This window comes from Ambystoma mexicanum, chromosome 1q (assembly GCF_040938575.1).
Source record: "Ambystoma mexicanum isolate Mex_15411 chromosome 1q, UKY_AmexF1_1, whole genome shotgun sequence".
NCBI lineage: Eukaryota > Metazoa > Chordata > Amphibia > Caudata > Ambystomatidae > Ambystoma > Ambystoma mexicanum.
Window position 1 is genome coordinate 1,331,132,438 of NC_090922.1, and position 19,369 is coordinate 1,331,151,806.

Here is a 19,369-nt window from a genome sequence, read left to right on the forward strand (position 1 = left end):
TGTCCATAAAGATAAACTGGTTTTACGCACACACCCTAGGTTCTCACATAAGTTTATTTCCAAATTCCACGTGAACCAGTCCATCGAGCTTCCGGCTTTCTTCCAAAATACACAAAGCTCGGCTGAGGTGAAACTACACACCTTAGATGTGCGTAGGGCGGTCCTCTACTATGTAAACAAGACCAGACGGCTAAGGAAAACAGACCAGCTGTTTGTCCCCGTAGCTACAGGCAGAGAGGGGGATCGCGTCTCTAAAGGTGCCATCTCTAAGTGGATTATTAACTGTATCCAGCCGTGTTACTCCCTTTCTGAAAAAACTCTGCCTTTCACGCCGAGAGCCCACTCTACAAGAGGCATTGGGGCCACTCTGGCTTTCATTGCAAATGTACCCCTTGACACCATTTGCAAAGCAGCTACTTGGAGCTCTATTCACACTTTTACACAGCACTACTGCATTGACACCCATTCCAAGACAGATACAAAAGTGGGACAAGTGGTTCTAAGACATTTATTTGCTCATGACCCTTCTCACATCCCACCTCCTTCTTCAGGTACTGCTCGCTAATCTATGCACAGCATGTGATCTAAGCAGATTCCACAAGCCTCAGAAGGGATACATTACTCACCGTAATCGTATTTCTGATGCTTGTATCTGCTTAGATTCACATGCCACACACCCTTCCTCCCCTCTGAGAGAAGGCGCATGGATGCTTGTAGTCTTACCTTTCTATCTATCTGCTTGGATTATCTGTACTCACGCTACTCCTCATGCTACCTCATGTCAGAAAAAATACAATCTGAGGGTTCTAGACGCGTGAGGGATCATGGGTACAGTGGACGTCACACTAGGGATAGTATTACTGGCACGCCCTGTGTCAACGCCCATTTTCGAGTTTCGAAAAACAAACTGTAATACTACGCAGCAGCTTCCACTAGATGTCGGCCTATGCACAGCATGTGTATCTAAGCAGATATATATATATTTCTGAGGCTTGTGGAATCTGCTTAGATCACATGCTGTGCATAGGCCGACATCTAGTGGAAGCTGCGGAGTATTACAGTTTGTTTTTCGAAGTCGAAAAATGGGCGTCGACACAGGGCGTGCCAGTAATACTATCCCTAGTGTGACGTCCCCTGTACCCATGATCCCTCACGCGTCTAGGATCCCCAGATTGTTTTTTTCCGCCATTCTGGTCGGAAGCACTTCATCGGAGTTCCCTGGCTTTGCCATAGTTTCACTCTAAACTAATTCTAATTTGCCCCGTTTGGCCAACCTTTCGTCGATCAACATCTCGACGCCGAACCGGGGAGGAGATCAACGTCGAATACCCGACGGATTGGGCCTTGAGGCTTCCGCCTCGGCTCGGGCCTGGGCCGCTGGCCTCGGCCCTACAAGTAGGGAGAGTGGGGGTGGTACACTTCCACACTCGACACCTTATTACCTACACACACTTGCCCGCTGCCCACAGGCGCGTATGGAGGGTACGCCCTTTCAGTTTTGCCCCAAGTGTAATAAGAAATACCCTTGGGTAGATAAGCACGCTACGTGCAACCTTTGCCTACCCAGAGACCACCCCGAGACGGGTTGCAGGGCCTGTAGCAGGTTTAAGGCAAAAACTCTTAAGGACCGCTCCACCAAGCGTTGGGCCCACCACGCCAAGCTAGCAGCTATGGAAGCGGAGGGTACCTTCAGCGACGGCAGCGACGCCGAACTTTCGGACGGCGAGGGCACCAAGGCGTCGAAGGACAGCCGAACGCACGTCCCCGGCCTCGGAAGGTCGTCCGTCCCGGCGACTATGGGGAAGTCCCCCGGCGACAAAAGCGTTACACATACACACGCTAAACACAAAAAATCCACCCGAGATTCGACGTCGTCGAAACCTCGGAAAGAGGCACAGAAGGAGCGGTCCGAAAGGACGTCCTCTGGGCGGTCCCGGTCGAGGTCGCCGCACGACGTCAGGCAAGCCTCCACACTTGCACAGAGTGCCTCGACCATTAATATCCCGGAAGATCAATCGTCCGAAGACGAACACGACTTCCACCCCCAGCCTGCACCCCAGGAAAAGGGTACATCACTTGGGAGTAAAGAGGGGCCAGTTTCGAAGGCTAGTTCGAAAGACAGGGATTCCACCTCCGATCCTCGACGCCAGGCGTCGAAAGATAAGGGAAAGGGGAAACACACTTCCACCCACGGGGAAGGGGGTAAACAGCAAAGGAAACAACCCTTGCAGTCCTCCACTACAAAAGAACTGACCAAGTCTTCTCAGGGCCAATCCATAGAAAGTCCCAGCAAGGTCACCCCAAGCTCAAAACTCTGGTCATGCGAGGACATTGACAGAGTAATGTCAAGGATGTCTTCCTTGGCGAATTTTTTCGAAAGACACCCTGAACAACTCCTAGCTTTAAACCCTCAGGAAGATTCTCCCTCAGGGTCTAGGGACCCTATCCCCTCAAATAAAAGACCCCGGGTCGAGACACCATTTAGGCCTTTAGACCCCATCGAGGTCCAACCCTATTCTTACCTCTTCCCTACAGACCAAGGAAACTCTTCCCTTATAGAAGGTCAGGAAATTGACACGCCAGAAGATCCTGCAGGATCAGATTATTACGGCGAAGACGAAGACGAGGATGAGCCAGAAAATAGCCCAGATATTTTCAGAATGGACTCACCAGTCGAAAGGGAAGCCCCAGTGTCTGACTCCCCAATAGATAATCAGCCCCTCCTGAATGAACTGCTCTTTCGGGCAGCTAACCACTTCCACATAGACACACAAGGTGTCCAGGAAGAAAGGGACTTTGCGGAAGAACTAATAGGGGAAAGGAAGCCAGTAGCCCAGACCATTCCCATCCTAAAATCTGTTCAACGCAGAATAGCACCATCCCTTGTCAACCCAAACCTGACAAGACCTGTAAATCCGAGAGTGGAGAAGCTGTTTAAAGCAGCCCAGTCGGACCCCCTATATATTAGAGGTCAACTTAAGCCAGACTCTCTAGTAGTAACCAACACCAGCAAACGAGCTGGTACACCATTATCTTCCTCTGAGGCTCCCCCCGACAAAGAAAGTAAAAAACTTTATGGTTTTGGCAGGAAAGTAGCTTCCACGGCAGCCTACCAAGCCAGAATCGCGAATTCCACCACACTGTTGGCTAGCTACAACTGTCACCAGTGGGAAGAAGTGGCAGCACTAATAGACTCTGCTCCCGAACCCCTTAAAAGCCAGCTAGCTCGCATTTGTGCGGAAGGAAGGAACGTGTCAGGCTGCACTGTAAAAGCAACTCTGGACGCCGCTGACAATGCGGGTAGACTTATAGCAGAGGGGACTGTCATCAAAAGGCATGCTTGGTTGAGGCAGTCGGGATTCAAAGCAGAAACACAAGCTGCGCTCTTAGACAAACCAGTGGAAAGTGATCTCCTGTTTGGGAAGGCAGTCGAGGACGCTCTAAAAAACGCTAAGGAAGAATTCGACACCCTCAAATCCCTTGGCCAGTTAACTACCAAACCACCTAACCAAAGAGGGAATGGCAATTTTCGTCGCCCCCGCGGCCAAAATTCCAATAGAGGAAATAGCTACTCCCACACCCAGGGTACACAGTGGAACACCAGCTCACAACAGTCTACCCAGGCGTATGGTAGGGGTAGTAAAAGAGGACGGGGTAGAGGCAGAGGCAGCCCCAGTAAAGGAGGAGGCACGCCTCCACCAAAGCAGTGACGCTCAGTTCAGGGTCCCTTCCCATGCAACCCCAGTAGGGGGACGAATATCAAGTTTCACCCAGGCATGGGAAGGGATAACATCCGACAGATGGGTGCTGTCAACAGTATCCAATGGGTACTGCATAGAACTACTGCAACGTCCCCTAAACCATCCTCCAAGACAAAAAGTCCACTCTTTACAACATCAGAAGATCCTCCTCGAGGAGATCACCATTCTGCTAGAAAAGGACGCGATAGAACTCGTCCCGGGACACCAGGTAAACAAGGGTATCTATTCAACTTACTTCCTTGTGCCAAAGAAAGATTTAACAATGCGCCCAGTTTTAGACTTACGGCCTGCCAACAAGTATGTCAAGCCCCAAAAATTCCGTATGACCACACTACAAGAGGTAATCCCACTCCTAAAAAAGGGGGATTACATGGCAACCTTGGATATGAAAGATGCCTATTTTCATATTTCCATGCTCCCGGCGCACAGAAAATACTTGCGCTTCAAGGTGGACAGTCGCCACTACCAATTCAAGGTACTGCCCTTCGGGATAGCTTCTGCACCAAGGGTATTCACCAAGGTACTGGCGGTGGCAGCTGCACACCTACGCAGGGAGGCAATCCCAGTGTACCCTTATCTGGACGACTGGCTCATAACGGGGGAAACCCCAGGAATCTGCAGGTCAAACATTCAGAGGACCATCGACCTCCTCCACGAATTAGGCTTCTCCATCAACGAGAAAAAGTCAAGTCTGGTGCCAAGCACCTCAAAACAGTTTCTAGGAGCTATCCTAGATACTCAGAAAGGATTGACCTTCCCTTCGGAAGAAAGAATTCGGAACATACTTCTGCAAATTCCGCATTATCAGTCAGGTCAACAGATAACAGTACGCAAAGCTATGCGGTTACTCGGCATGATGGCGTCATGCATTTACCTGGTCCCCCACGCGCGTCTGCGCATGCGTCCCATGCAGGAATGGTTGGCGAAACAGTGGTCTCAGGCAAGTGGTCAGTGGGACGATCTAGTGGTCGTTTCGCCAACACTCGTACAGAACCTACACTGGTGGACAAGAGAGAATCTCGCAAAGGGGAAACCCTTTTACGATCCCGAAGTACAGGCAGTGGTGACTACAGATGCATGCCTGACGGGGTGGGGAGCTCACCATCTCCACCACACAGCTCAGGGTCTCTGGTCTCACTCAGTAGCCAAGAACCACATCAATCTGCTAGAGCTTCTGGCAGTATTCCGAGCGCTGCAGGCGTTCGAGCCCCATCTACTAAACTTGTCGGTGCAGATCAGGACGGACAGCACGACAGCCATGTTCTATCTGAACAAGCAAGGAGGGACTCGTTCGCCAAATCTGTCCAAGCTTGCCCAGAAAATATGGATATGGGCACTCAGACGGAACATCTTCCTGTCATCGCAACATGTTCCAGGGGAGCTCAATTCCCTAGCGGATGCTCTAAGCAGAGACTCCCTCCCAGAAGAACACGAGTGGGTCCTTCACAAAGACGTAGTAGAAGATCTCTTCTCTCAGTGGGGTTTCCCCACTATAGACCTATTCGCCACAAGCGAAAACAAACAATGCCCAGGATTTGCATCCAGGTTCCCACAACCGGACTCCCAGGGGAATGCCCTGTGGATAAACTGGTCAGGGATGTTTGCGTACGCTTTCCCACCAACTCCCCTCATCAGGAAGGTGGTGTACAAGATGAACAAGGAATCGATGACGCTCATCCTAGTTGCTCCCATGTGGGCGAGACAACCATGGTTTCCACACCTACGCAGGATGGCGGTATGCGAGCCCATCAGACTCCCAGCCTGGTACAACCTTCTGTCCCAGCAACAAGGTCAAACAGTGCATCAGGAACCCAACTCTATGAACCTAGCAGCATGGCTCCTGAAGTCATAGAGTTTGGACATCTCAAATTACCACAGAGGTGTATGGACATTCTAAAAGAGTCTAGGAAACCAAATACAAGGCACTGTTACTTTGACAAGTGGAAAAGATTCGTGTTCTGGTGCCAGAGTAAACAAATCAACCCGGTTGATTGCACTCCTTCCAACGTTGTAACATACATGCTCCACCTGCTAGATGCAGGGTTGGTTTTTAACTCTCTGAAAGTACACCTGGCAGCCCTCTCAGCCTACACCACATCCCATAACAAGGTTTCGTGGTGGAAAGTACCAGTGGTTAAAGCCTTCATGGAAGGAGTAAAGAGACTTCACCCTCCTATCTCGAACCCACCGCCAGGATGGGATCTCAATGTGGTGCTATCTAAGCTCATGGGGCCCCCTTCGAACCCATGCATAAAAGTAGTCTCAAACACCTGACTTATAAAACGGCCTTCTTAGTAGCCATTACCTCCATAAGAAGGGTCAGTGAAATTCAGGCTCTGTCAGTGCAAGATCCTTTCTTTACTATCCACAAGGACAAACTGGTTTTACGCACACACCCTAGATTCTCACCAAAATTCATATCCAAGTTCCATGTAAACCAGTCCATCGAGCTTCCGGCTTTCTTCCAAAACCCACAGAGCTCAGCTGAGGTGAAACTACACACCCTAGATGTGCGTAGGGCGGTCTTATACTATGTAAATAAAACCAGACCGCTAAGGAAAACAGATCAACTGTTCGTCTCCGTAGCTACAGGCAGAGAGGGGGATCGCGTCTCTAAGGGCGCTATCTCAAAGTGGATTATCAACTGTATACAGCTGTGTTACTCTCTTTCTGAAAAAACTCTGCCTTTTACGCCAAGGGCCCACTCTACCAGAGGCATTGGGGCCACTCTGGCTTTCATTGCAAATGTTCCCCTTGACACCATTTGCAAAGCAGCTACTTGGAGCTCTATTCACACTTTTACTCAGCATTACTGCATTGACACTCATTCCAAGGCAGATACACAAGTGGGACAAGCGGTTCTAAGACACCTGTTTGCTCATGACCCTTCTCACATCCCACCTCCTGCTTCTGATACTGCTCGCTAATCTATGCACAGCATGTGATCTAAGCAGATTCCACAAGCCTCAGAAGGGATACATTACTCACCGTAATCGTATTTCTGATGCTTGTATCTGCTTAGATTCACATGCGACCCACCCTTCCTCCCCTCCGAGAGAAGGCGCATGGTTGCTTGTAGTCTTAACTTTCTGTCTATCTGCTTGGACTATCTGTACTCACGCTACTCCTCATGCTACCTCATGTCAGGAAAAACACAATCTGGGGATCCTAGACGCGTGAGGGATCATGGGTACAGGGGACGTCACACTAGGGATAGTATTACTGGCACGCCCTGTGTCGACGCCCATTTTTCGACTTCGAAAAACAAACTGTAATACTCCGCAGCTTCCACTAGATGTCGGCCTATGCACAGCATGTGAATCTAAGCAGATACAAGCATCAGAAATACGATTACGGTGAGTAATGTATCCCATATGATATTTTGAGGCATTTCCCTACAGAAGAGCTCCCTTGGGCTGCTTCAAGGAAGAGCTGAACAGCATAGTCACACCTAACCCCTCAGCACTAAGGAAGACATCGATAAGGCTGTGGAAGACTTCACGCTAGCAGTCCAGCAGGCAGTTGAGGGCAGCATTCCGAAGCAGAAGTCAAACTGATGTTCAATCTACGACCTACCAAGAGGCATCCAGCAGTCAATCGCTGACAAGAAACGGGCCCAACACCAGTGGCAGAAGTTCTGCATGCCGGATCTCCTGCAGAAGTACAGGCTCACAAGGCTTCTGCAGGAGCAAATCAGACAGCACTGTGGAGAAAAGTGGGAGGCATGGTTCAGCCCGAACCATGCAAGCAGGCTTTCAGATGGAGTGGAGGAAGAAGTTGACAATCATCTCGTAGAAGACAACCGGGATGGGAGCACAAGATATCAAGAGGTGCACAAGCTCTGAGGCAGCAGGACTTGCAGAGAAGCTGGTGAACGGCAAGGCACCAGAGAGCGACAGAATAACCTGGGAATCAAGAACCTCCCGCCGACATCAATGGAACACCTCACAGAGATCTTCAATGCATGCAGAGATCCTGGAAGGAAGTATGGGTCATTGTATTCCCAAAGGCCGGCAAACCACTGAGGGATCCTGCAAAATACTTCCCAATCAGCCTGCTCTCTGGATTATCGAAGCTCCTGGAGGTCCTCCTTGCCCATCTCCGCGACTTTGCATCCGAAAGAAATCTACTAGCAAAGGAACAGTTTGGATTTCAAAAGGAGCATGCAACGTCCCATCAGCTGCTGAGAGTGGTGGACACCATCAACCATGGATTTAACATAAAGTCCACAGGAATCATCTTTTTGGATTTCACCAAAGCATTCGACCGAGTCTGGCACAAGGGACTGCTGCACAAGATGATTGGCCTGGGATTTTTACGAACTACCCGGTGAAGATGATTGCAAGCTACCTGGGAGAGTGCACTTTCCACGCCGCCATGTGGTCTGAGATGTCCTCATCACGTCCCTTTTGAGCAAGTGTGCCAGAGGGATCGAACCTCAGACGCTTCTTGTTCAACATCTTCACCAACGACATCCCGACAGATCTCCACAAGACCGACCTGGCACTATATGCGGACGATGTTGCAGTCATCTCCCAGTTGTTCCGCGAAAAGGACATCGCGAAGAACCTAAAAGCTTCATTGGATGGCGTCTCAATGTGGTACAGCATTTGGCAGATAGAACTCGACACCAGCAAGACAACTGCCACACTGTTCACCAGAAAGAAGATAAAGGAGCACCCACACATCAGCCTCAATGGGGAGACCATCAAGTGGGAGAGCAGCATCCATTATCTCGGTGTGCCCCTAGACAGAAAACTCAACTGGCGAAGCCATATCAAGAAGACTCATCAGAAGTTATCAGGAAAGATGGCAGGGCTGTACCCACTCCTGAAGACCAAGTCCATGCCCCTCCGGACAAAGATCAACCACTAAAAGCTGATCATCAGACCTACCTTGACGTATGCCTCCCCAGCATGGATAACCTGCCAGGAGCTACACCTTAAGAGTCTTCATATAGCCCAGAACAAGGCCCTACGGATTGCATCTGGAGCTCCACTCTTTACAAGTATAGCTGACCTTCACAGAGAACTGGACATCGAGATGTTGGACAAACATCTAGCGAAGCTGAGCAAGAACATCTGCCAAGGACTGGATCAGAATCCAAACCCTCTGATCAGAAGACTCACTGCCACCACTGTAAACCCTTTCGCCCGCTACCTACGACCCATGGCAGCGAAGACCCTGTAAAACAAGCCTTACTGTGACAAGTCCACACAGACCACAAAGAAATCCAACCCATGACTACACACTCAACCCGAGAGGATGGAGTAATGAGGCTCAGACCTCGGTATCCAATAAGCAAGGCTGATGGATAAAATCTGTCGGCAAAAAGAAGAAAGAAGCTCATGGCAAAGCTTGTTTGCGCACTGAAAATCTGTTGGAGTTAGCTGGAAACATCCCTAGGTAAGGTACTTGTGCGCCGGGGCTAACACAGTATTTGTTAGCTTATACGTGTTAACGCTGGCAAACTTAGATTCTATGCATTGTTTTAGATGATTTCCCGCACTGTTGGTCTCTACATTTGTCACGGCTCAGCAGGTAACATTTATAAGGCAGTTTTGTCCTCTGCACGGCATAAGCGGGATTGCTCTTTAGAATATTTCAATTGTTTTTAGGGCTAATGGAATGCTTGTTTTACAATTTTGATTCTAGATGAATCTACTTTGCCTAATCTTTATTTGAAATTAATCATTGCATAAGGTATTTAGTTAATTTCTTACTTTCTTTAGTGCTTTCTTTGGGCACTGATGTTGCCTCATCACGAGGTTGCTTACATTTTGTTCTTCATTTTTTCACAGTTTTTGGACTCGATTTAAGGAGGCCACTGCACCTCGCATGACTCCGTTTTGTAATTGCATTTGTATTGATCATTACGGTATGTATTGAGGTTGATAGCACCCCGTGACGGTGATTGGTGCTTTTTAAACATGTGTCAGCATGACCTCACTTTATATTATGTTCGGCTTCTAGAGACCCCCATAATATTAACATTTCTGTTGTACAGAAAATGTTTTCGAATGGTGTCAGATTATGTATAATTGCACCCTATTTTTAACAGTTCTTAAGCATGCTTTCACTCATAACACTCACCCGGGCACATTTCACCCTAGTTTTCACTTTGTGGCTTTTGGGCATTTGACATGTTTCTATTGGTTGGACACTGGCTCTGTCATCTTTCCTTTATTATTGCCTAGTATTTTGAGGATATTATTAATACAATGCCACTCCTCTTGCCTGTGATATTCATCCATGAGTGTGGATATTTATACCGGTGTGTTGCCATTTGCCTTTTTAAATGTTCCTGTGTGCTTTCATTTCTTTCTTTAAATCTGTCCATGATAATTAGTTATATTGTCCGAATGGCTTGTTTTTCATTTTTCATCTTTTTATTCTGGTTTATTTGATCCATGTTTGGTGTGTGTGTGTGTATATATATATATATATATATATATATATTTAATTTTTTTCAGTAAAAGAAACTGTTAAAGGGACATTATGGTTAAGTTGCCCTACTAAAAACCTATGAAATTCAGTGAAAAAAACTTTGTTAAAGGAACGTTATGGTTCCAAGTAAAACCGAAAACCCCCTGAAATTCACCAGTTCTGGTAAGCTAAGCAACCATAACAAAAACCACCACGGTGCACTGCTAAAACTAACACCCAGGACATCAAAGATGACATCACAAATGCCATTGATGACATCACTGATGACATCCCATGACGTCCGTTCACACGTCTGTAATTATTTAAATTAAAGTGTCCTAAGAACATCACCCTGTTCGCAATGTTTGCAACCAGAATAGATATGTCCGTAGAACACGTATCCCGTCCGCCTGTCTGCAATGTTATGACGCACATTCATTTTATTCGGGGTCTTCGACACTGTCCGTAGAACATCTACGCACATGCGCACCACACCCACGAGTCCTATGAAGTGCTGCCCTATCAGAACCGTTGCACCGAGGAAGTGGTGGCTCTGAAAAGAGCCTTTTGGTAGTGTTTTTTTGTGTTTCAAAAACTTCAAATGATTAACACCTACTGCAAAATGTATTAATGTAATTCCAAAAAAGGTCGCTATGCGTTTTGTATATTTTGCAGAAAAATCTGATTGCCAGCATAAATAAAATGTACTCCATCTCTGCGAAAAATGTATGTGCTACGAAACATAATATTTTCATTGTGAAAAGAGGACATGCCAACATCTCTTAAAAAGGCACAAACAGCCTTATTGACATTGCGCCTCGATTTCTCCATTTGTGGACCAAATGAAGAACAACGCAGTCACATTTGTCTTTGTGCAATACGGGAAAAAATTACTTGGGTATTTGGAAACATGTCCATGACCTTCTCAAGTCCTTCTTTCATTGCAAATTGCAAAGATATTCCAGACACATGTCCTAAACTGTTCCGTCCACAATGAATATTAATAATGTCTAGATGACACTGTGCCACCAAAGTAGCACAAAGAGGTACCAAATCTAGCCACTTCATTCCACGCACTCCATGACAGTACACTTCCACATGAGGGAATCCAAGATGTGCAGCCACTCCACAGCGTTCTGGATGCACCTCCAACCAATGTATCCACGAGTCTCCCAAAATCCAGATAATCTGTTTTCTGAAACATACAGACATAGCTATCTGTTCTTCCCTCAGGAAAAAGACTTTCTGATAAACTCTCTTTACACAACACACCCAGTAAACCTTATTGACCAATCCCTTGCTCTGCTCAGTCTCATTTGCCTCTCAACCCCAAAATCCCAGCATGTAATACGTGTTGTCCGCGGACAAATCGAAAAATCTTGTTTTTTTTTTTCTTATTTTCCTCCAAAAATCTTCACCAAAGCAACCCTTATGTTACAAAACATCATGGCATTTCCCATAAAATCTAAAGAAATGCCATCTTCTTTAAAATAAACAGCATTACCAGAATCAATGTTCTCATTATTACAAAAGAACATACCAGCTCTAAGCATGGAAGCAAACATGCCTCGGTTGATTGCACACCTAGCAATGTTTTGCTGAGGACAAAAAACAGAACTATTGTCCCATATTGCCCTAGGTACTAAACCAGAAAAAATAACTTTGACATTTGGAAGGACTTTCATTACTGCTTGAAGCAAGTGTTCCAAATCTGCCAACAAAGCCCAAATGAAAAGAACCACAGTGCAAAACTACCACATGGGGACTCTTCACCCTGCCCATATCTTCCCAAACTTGTACAATTCCCTGCACATTGAAATCAGGCACAGTGCTCCACACCACTTCCACTCCTTTAACATCAAAATTGTTTGCCACATTCCTGCATTTAGCATACTGCTCCAAACCATGCACAAACATATCTCCAACACCCTGACTTTCTCCACCTCTGCCATCTTCACTACACACAGCCTCTTTCAAAACAAATCCACAACCTCAACACCTGATTGGCTAATCCTTACAGTCCTATTTCCATGCCAAATATGTTCAGATCCTGTATGTGGCATGTTCTATCCGCAGACAGTCGCGGTGTCTGCTGAGCGTGTAACTCTTGGGGAGCCCTTCAACCCTTTCCACTTTACTCTCTGTACCATTCCTTCATTGGCTATAGCTAAGCAGTCACACAACCATCCACCAATCACATCCAAGAACTCTACATCTAACTCCATCATCATAGTTCAGCACTTCAGATGTACTGTTGATCACTCCGAGTACAAGTCTCATGTCATTGGAAAGCACCTACTACAAAAACTACTGTACACGTCTCCAGGATTTCTACTTGCAACTTCATGCATATCCACATGCATGAATACAAACTACAGGTATGCATATTTTCTGCCCAATACATGTACAGCTCTTGTATAAATGCATATAAACAGGGTAACTGCCCCTTAACCTGTATAACCTACAAAATGAACTTGCTGTCATTTTTCCCATCTGCTATAATCAACTGTCACTTGCAAACCTGTCTGCTCTCCATATTTTTTTTTTACACACACAGCTATCTAAAAAAGTGTAATTTCATATTAAAAGATGGGAGATATAACAGTATAATTGTAGAAAAACACATTCTAGTTTATTATAAAACTACACGCAGCCAGGATGAGTTCATGCATCTTTATACACTCACACAGATAGACACCATCATTAGAAAGGCTCCCAGCTGAAACAACACCACTGCCTCTACATCACATCCTTCTGCTTTATTACCCACACCTTCACAAATGCATACATTCCATGCTTTTCTATACAGTTTCTGCCATTTACCCTATAAAAATAGCGAAATAAGTATATGATTATTTCTTCTATCAGTGCAATCCTTCTCAAAAGGAAGATATTTCTTTTAGTTTTAAAAAGAATGAAACCACTAACAAAATTAACTACTAAACTACAAAAAAGACTTCTCTATAAACGGAATGTCAACAAAAATAACTTCTTAAATATCTGTGGAGGTGAATGGAGTGACACCACGAGCACAGAACCATATTTTAATGAAGAAGCATACAAACAAAAGCAAACAAACACAATTGCCATACATAGCAGTGGACGAGGGTATGAAAAACTTAATAATACCACAATGGAACAAGAAATGCTGCTTACAAAAATATCCCCAGAAAACACAGTATCACCTCTCCATTCCAAAACATCCAGTGTACAAATGGCCGTGCACGTCAATGTGTAACATTGCCAAAAAATCTTTCAAATCTTTACGCCAGTTCCTCAATCAGTATGTGAAAGGCAAAGACTAATTCAAAATGAAACTACTACAAAATATGGATACCTGTCCAGTGGGCAAATACACAGGACTACATGGACATTCATTAGCCTCCATTTCAGGACCTATTTGCAAAAGCACCTTCGATCATATCAAAATGATAACACATCATTCAACTATAAGAAATCTGATCCATAAACTCTACTATGCTAAAAGTCCTGCTTTAGCACTAGCCAATTTAAATAACAATCTTCTACATGGTACAGCCAAAGAACTACTCGAAGAAATAGAGCATAGCCAGAGAAAATATTTTGGAAGGGAAAGCCACTTACACAATGCAATAGCTTTACAACAGACTAGCAACAATTGTACAGATGGCAACCTTCTACTACACACATACAAAAAAGAAATATTAAAATTTAAAAGTACATCCGCTGAAGTACCAAACCATGTGTGTGTGTTGCCGCAGAACTTTTTATAAAAGTAGCACAAAAACTGTAGACATAACATACTAAATAGAAGACAATGAAGATTCCAAATGGTTTGAATTAGCTCTCTACCTTATAGCAGAACACAAATACAAAATTACTGACCCCTTAATAATTAGCAGTTACTGCACTGCAAAACTTGACAACATCCAAACTCCTTCACGTGCTATCACAAATAACTTGGAATTATTCCCACTACCAAAACCCCTGCAACAACTCAATTTTTATGAGAGCATCTTAATTCAAACAGTGCACCCATTTCAAGCAATAATACACCTTCAAACAAAAACATCAAAATTACCTCCCTCTGAATTAGTGAAAGGCGTTTGTGGCAAAGTGGTTTATTTACCATTAAATCTGAAAGAAAATGTACGCACTCTGGGAGTGCAACATCCAATAGATCAATCTTAAATTTTCTTAGTAAATGGTGTACCTACAAAAGACAAAAGAAATTGGCAACAGCTTGTGGACTTACATAAAGTTAGACAAGCCTTGCAATATTAATATTGAAGAAAACCTGAGGGAAACCACTGAAATAATTCAAGAGTCACCAGAAACTGGTCAATTTCAACTTCTAGATCCTGCTACATTCTTCTATTTTAGACCATTATACAATTCATCCATTACACTCTAAAGACATCATAGATGATGCACTGGAAACGTACCAAATGCTACAAACCAAAGGATCACCAATCAGCATATGGGAAAAAAAGTATAGAAGCACGTGCTTCCTACTGGCAAAGGAGGAGGTACGATGATAGACCCACTCAGATAACAGCATCAGAGTACCGCTCTTTACGAATGTGTTCTGAAGATCCCAGATTTAGACAAAATGTGGAATATATATTCCACCTACTCTTTGAAAGTGAACTAGCAACTCTATGCTACAGAGTTGCACACACATTGAAATCAGGTACCCATTTTCAAAATATGTCAGCTAAGTAATTACTACAAAAAGTACAAGAAAAAGATGAGGTTCTACCATCAAGCATTACAAATCTTTTAGGAAACATGCGTGGTACAAAAGCATACTGGTTACGACGTCACAGAGATGTACGTTGTATGATAAGAAACCTTAGCCCACCCACTTGGTTTGTTACATTAAGTTGTGCAGAATATGCATGGGAAGATTTACATGATTTCCTATGCATAGCAAACAAAAGCAAAACAAACATAGATATACTAACATACTAACACCTGGAGAACTCTGTTCTCTAGATCCTGTTAATGTTTTAAGATATTTCCATCATCACTTCAGTGCTATGCTACACTTTATTTGTAATAAAACTGTTCATCCCCTCGGAGAAGTGCAACACTTCTTTTGGAGAAAAGAATACCAAGCCAGAGGAGCACCACATATCCAAATTCTTTTATGGATTAAAGATGCTCCTAAATTTTGTCAAGACAGTGATGCCACTGTTTTACAGTTTATCGAAAAATGTCACTTGTGAAATTCCTTCACAAACAACAAATAGTGACCTTCATGCACAAATTTTACAATTTCAAAGACACAAATATGGGAAATTTTGTCGTCGCAAATATAAAAACAAAGGGAAATACTACACCAAATGCTGCTTTGATTTCCCTAGACCAGATACAACAACAGGTCAAGTAAACAACTTGATATCTTCAGTTAGACATAGTGTCAAAGGTAAATCACCTAAAAACACATTACATATAAAGGACAGAAGAAGCAAAATATATCAATGATTACCATGCAATCATTGCCCTGTTATGGAATGCAAACATAGATGTGCAGTACATTGCAGACAATTCCACTGCAGTTGCACGATATGTCACAGCCTACTTAATCAAAGCAGAAAAACAGAGCTTCAAGACCTCTGGGATGAATTATCTGACAAAACACTGTCACAGAAATTGTACAGTTTAGGCATAAAAATGCTCTCTCATAGTGAATGTGGCTGCTATGAAGCTACAGACCGTTGAACCGGTACTGCTTTGTATGGTATATCTGAAAATATAGTATGACTAAGTCTTGCTCCTGCTAAATGTAAAAAGTGTTCTCACCTCATATGAGGACATAGAAACAATAGCCAAAAATGATCCCAACAGCCAAGACATTTTGAAAAACAATTTACTAGACACATACTACCCAAACAGGAGTACCACCATGGAAACCATGTGTCTATACCACATAGCCCAAAACTTCGCATACAAAAATAATATAAAACCAGATGAAAACAAAGGTGTGAAGGCAGCTTAGTGAAACTTAACAAACAAAGCTTAATTAATCATATCAAATTGTCATAAAAGCTCTTCAACATAAAGAACTATATCACATGTCCATATCACATGTCCCTGCTACAACTTTTTAAACCATGGAGAAAAGAAGAAGTTACTAGATATCTATGACTCCTATGAAGACGCTTTCAAAGCAAATGAAAGTACTATAACAGATGTAAACTTTACACGGTACAAAACAATGTTGCACAATGAACAGCAACACGAAGAAGAACTCCAGGCCCAACTAGATGAGGACACTCCCAACAGTAGTCAACCTTCTGTAACAGGAAGCCAAGAACCACTTGGACAGCCACTAATAGCAAATGAGGCAGAATTAGCTATGACAGAAGTAGAAAACACCATGTGTCACTATGAACAAGATACAGAAGATTTAACTGTACTGAAATCAAAACTGAACAATGAGCAGCGTATCATTTTCCAAGAAGTAACAAAACAAATTGAACATGGTTCACAACATGAAAATAAAAACTGTACCTGCCAAAACTACAAACCTGTACTACAATATGTCAGTGGTCAAGCTGGTTCAGGAAAAACATTCTTAATCAAAATCATCAGCAAGTTCCTTCAACAATTGACAAACGACAAACTGTCAGCTGTTGTAACTGCCCCCACAGGTTTAGCTGCCTACAACATAGGTGGTGTCACTTTACACCGATTACTACTCCTTCCAGTAGAACACCAAAATAAATTAGATTATTACAAACTTTCTACAGAAGCTGCAATGGAACTACGCAGAGTTTTGAAACAAATGAAAATGCTACTAATAGATGAAGTGAGCATGGCCTGCAACCTAATGTTGGTTTTGATTCACCTGAAGAGCTCTTTGGAGGAAAACACATTGTTTTCAGAGATCTTCTTCAATTAACACCAGTGAAAGGTGAACCTATTTGTAAAACCTTAGGGCACAAACTCTGCCGTAAAACTGTTGGCAGCATAGGAAATATCAATCTTTGGCAACATTTCCAATACAGAGAATTAACAGAAAACATGCGCCAGTCTGCAGACCTCACATACGCAAACATTTTAAAAAGTATTAGAGTTGGTGTACTATCTCAAGAAGGACAAACAATATTAAAAACCTGGCACATCCATGCACTCTATGGCCATAACTCATGTGCTACTGATGTCATGGTACAATTAGCACACAAAAAATCTCAATTGTATGTCCTTGATGCCAACTCTTGCAAGCTGTTCAAAATTCAATGAAACAATGTTGAAAAAAGAAATGCAACCAATAATTGAAATTTGCTCCACAGATAAACTGGACGTACATGGTATGACACTACCCATGTGTCAACAAGCCACAGCAAGACTAAATACCTTAGAAAACTATCTCCAACACAGCTGGTTTGGAGAAAATATTAAAATTATCTTTAAACAGTAGAGTAATGCTTAAACGTAACCTTGACGTGGAGCAAGGACTAGTTAATGGAGCACTTGGTACAGTTGTTGGCTTTCAAACATACCACGTGACAACAACATTCAGTTTGTCAATTTTCTCTTTGACAACCTATCAGAAGTTAAAAGGATAGGACGCTGAACAGCCCGCGTCCATCTTTTCAAAGACATGTATGTACGCAGAGAACAATTTTCTCTAGCATACGCAGTCACCATTCACAAATCACAAGGTCTTACCCTAGATAAAGCATTACTAGATATTGGGAACACAGTCTTTAAAGAAGGCATGAGCTATGTAGCACTATCACGCTTACGTATGCTTGACGGACTATTTCTAATCAACTTTGATGCAAGTAAAGTAAATGCTGATATTCCTTGCATTCTAGAATACAATAGACTACGTTCACTGTACACCCCCCCATCTAAAAACCTATCCTGTTCCACAAAACGTTGTAAAAGAAAACTACTTCAAACAGAAACGATACAGGATCTCACTGCAATTCCTGCAAAGAAAGTAAAAGAAGCTAATACTTCATCAATTACCACAACTAAAGAAGAATCTACTGCTCAAAGTAACTCAAGTACTTCTTCAAAGAAGCAACACACACTCCGAACAAATGACTTGGACACAGAACTATCAGGTCCATTCAAATTTTCAAAGACAAGAATTGGACTACTGTGCTGGAATTGTCAAATTCACTATAAACTCACAAGAAGATCCACAAGAATTTCTTATGTACTTACTACAACTACTGGAAAACAAAAACATACCTATAAATGAAATCTTGCAGATTTCATGCATGGTGTAACATACATGCACTCTCTGCAGCCATGTGGCACAGGAACACATCCCTAATGAACGCTTAATGTATGTATCCATACCTAACTGTGAATCCATTCCATTTCAGCAACTTGTACAAAATGCAAACCATGGCAGATTATGTACTACCTGCAATTCAGATAATCGCTCCACCTTATAAATACAGACACATCATAAATACGTAATAGTAATGCTTCTATGTTACAATGCAGATGGTACCAAAAACAACTGCAAGCTGACTGGATTCAACATGGGCAAGTATCATTTGGTAAGAAAACCTTCACAACAATAGGTGTAATCTACCACGCAGGAGCCACAACCAATACAGGTCACTACACTGCATATATAAAAAAGAATTGTGGATGGTTCGAGTAATGATAGTACCATTACTCTAAAGCGGAGATTACCAGCAAATATTATATACGCTTATTTAATATTCTTAAAACCAAAATGTTATAACTAATTGTGCATAAACATTAACACAACTTCAATTAGAAAACTATAAACAGAATACGCCAACAGGTATATAACTGCCCCAAGATTCTGCAACAACCAAACAGATAAATCAATACCACTAAAATATAACAAGAAATAAACAGTTAGAATACACCAACAGGTATCTAACTGCCCCAAAAAATCTGCAACAAGCCAATAGATAGATTAGCCAGAAACAACAAATAAGCACTGAAAACAAAGAAAGAAATATATTGTACCATAACAAAAACGTTTTTCTTTAATCCAGCATGGATTTTTTTTCTCCCACAGACCCAATGATTTGATAAACAAACACAGAAACTAGGCATATTGCACAGTACACTGGTTTGAAATATAGTACTAAACATGAGGGTCAAAATAATGCAGAAATGTCTATTATGCAATGCAATAATTCATTATGAACTACCTACACTAACATATCTTTTCTTTTATCACAGAGATTGAA

At 43.2% G+C, this 19,369-nt stretch overlaps 1 protein-coding gene across 7 annotated transcripts in view; it reads left to right on the plus strand.

Moving 5' to 3' along the window:
* The window catches only part of TUT4 (terminal uridylyl transferase 4), a 2,154,442-nt gene that overhangs the window by 1,974,951 nt on the left and 160,122 nt on the right, over nucleotides 1-19,369 (plus strand). Inside the window, exon 29 of one of the 7 annotated variants that reach the window (XR_011291019.1) lies at nucleotides 9,563-9,639. The exons of the other annotated variants lie outside the window; for them this stretch is intronic. The gene's annotated coding sequence lies outside the window, so the exon portion shown is untranslated. The remainder of the gene's footprint in view (nucleotides 1-9,562; nucleotides 9,640-19,369) is intronic. 7 annotated transcript variants of the gene reach the window in all.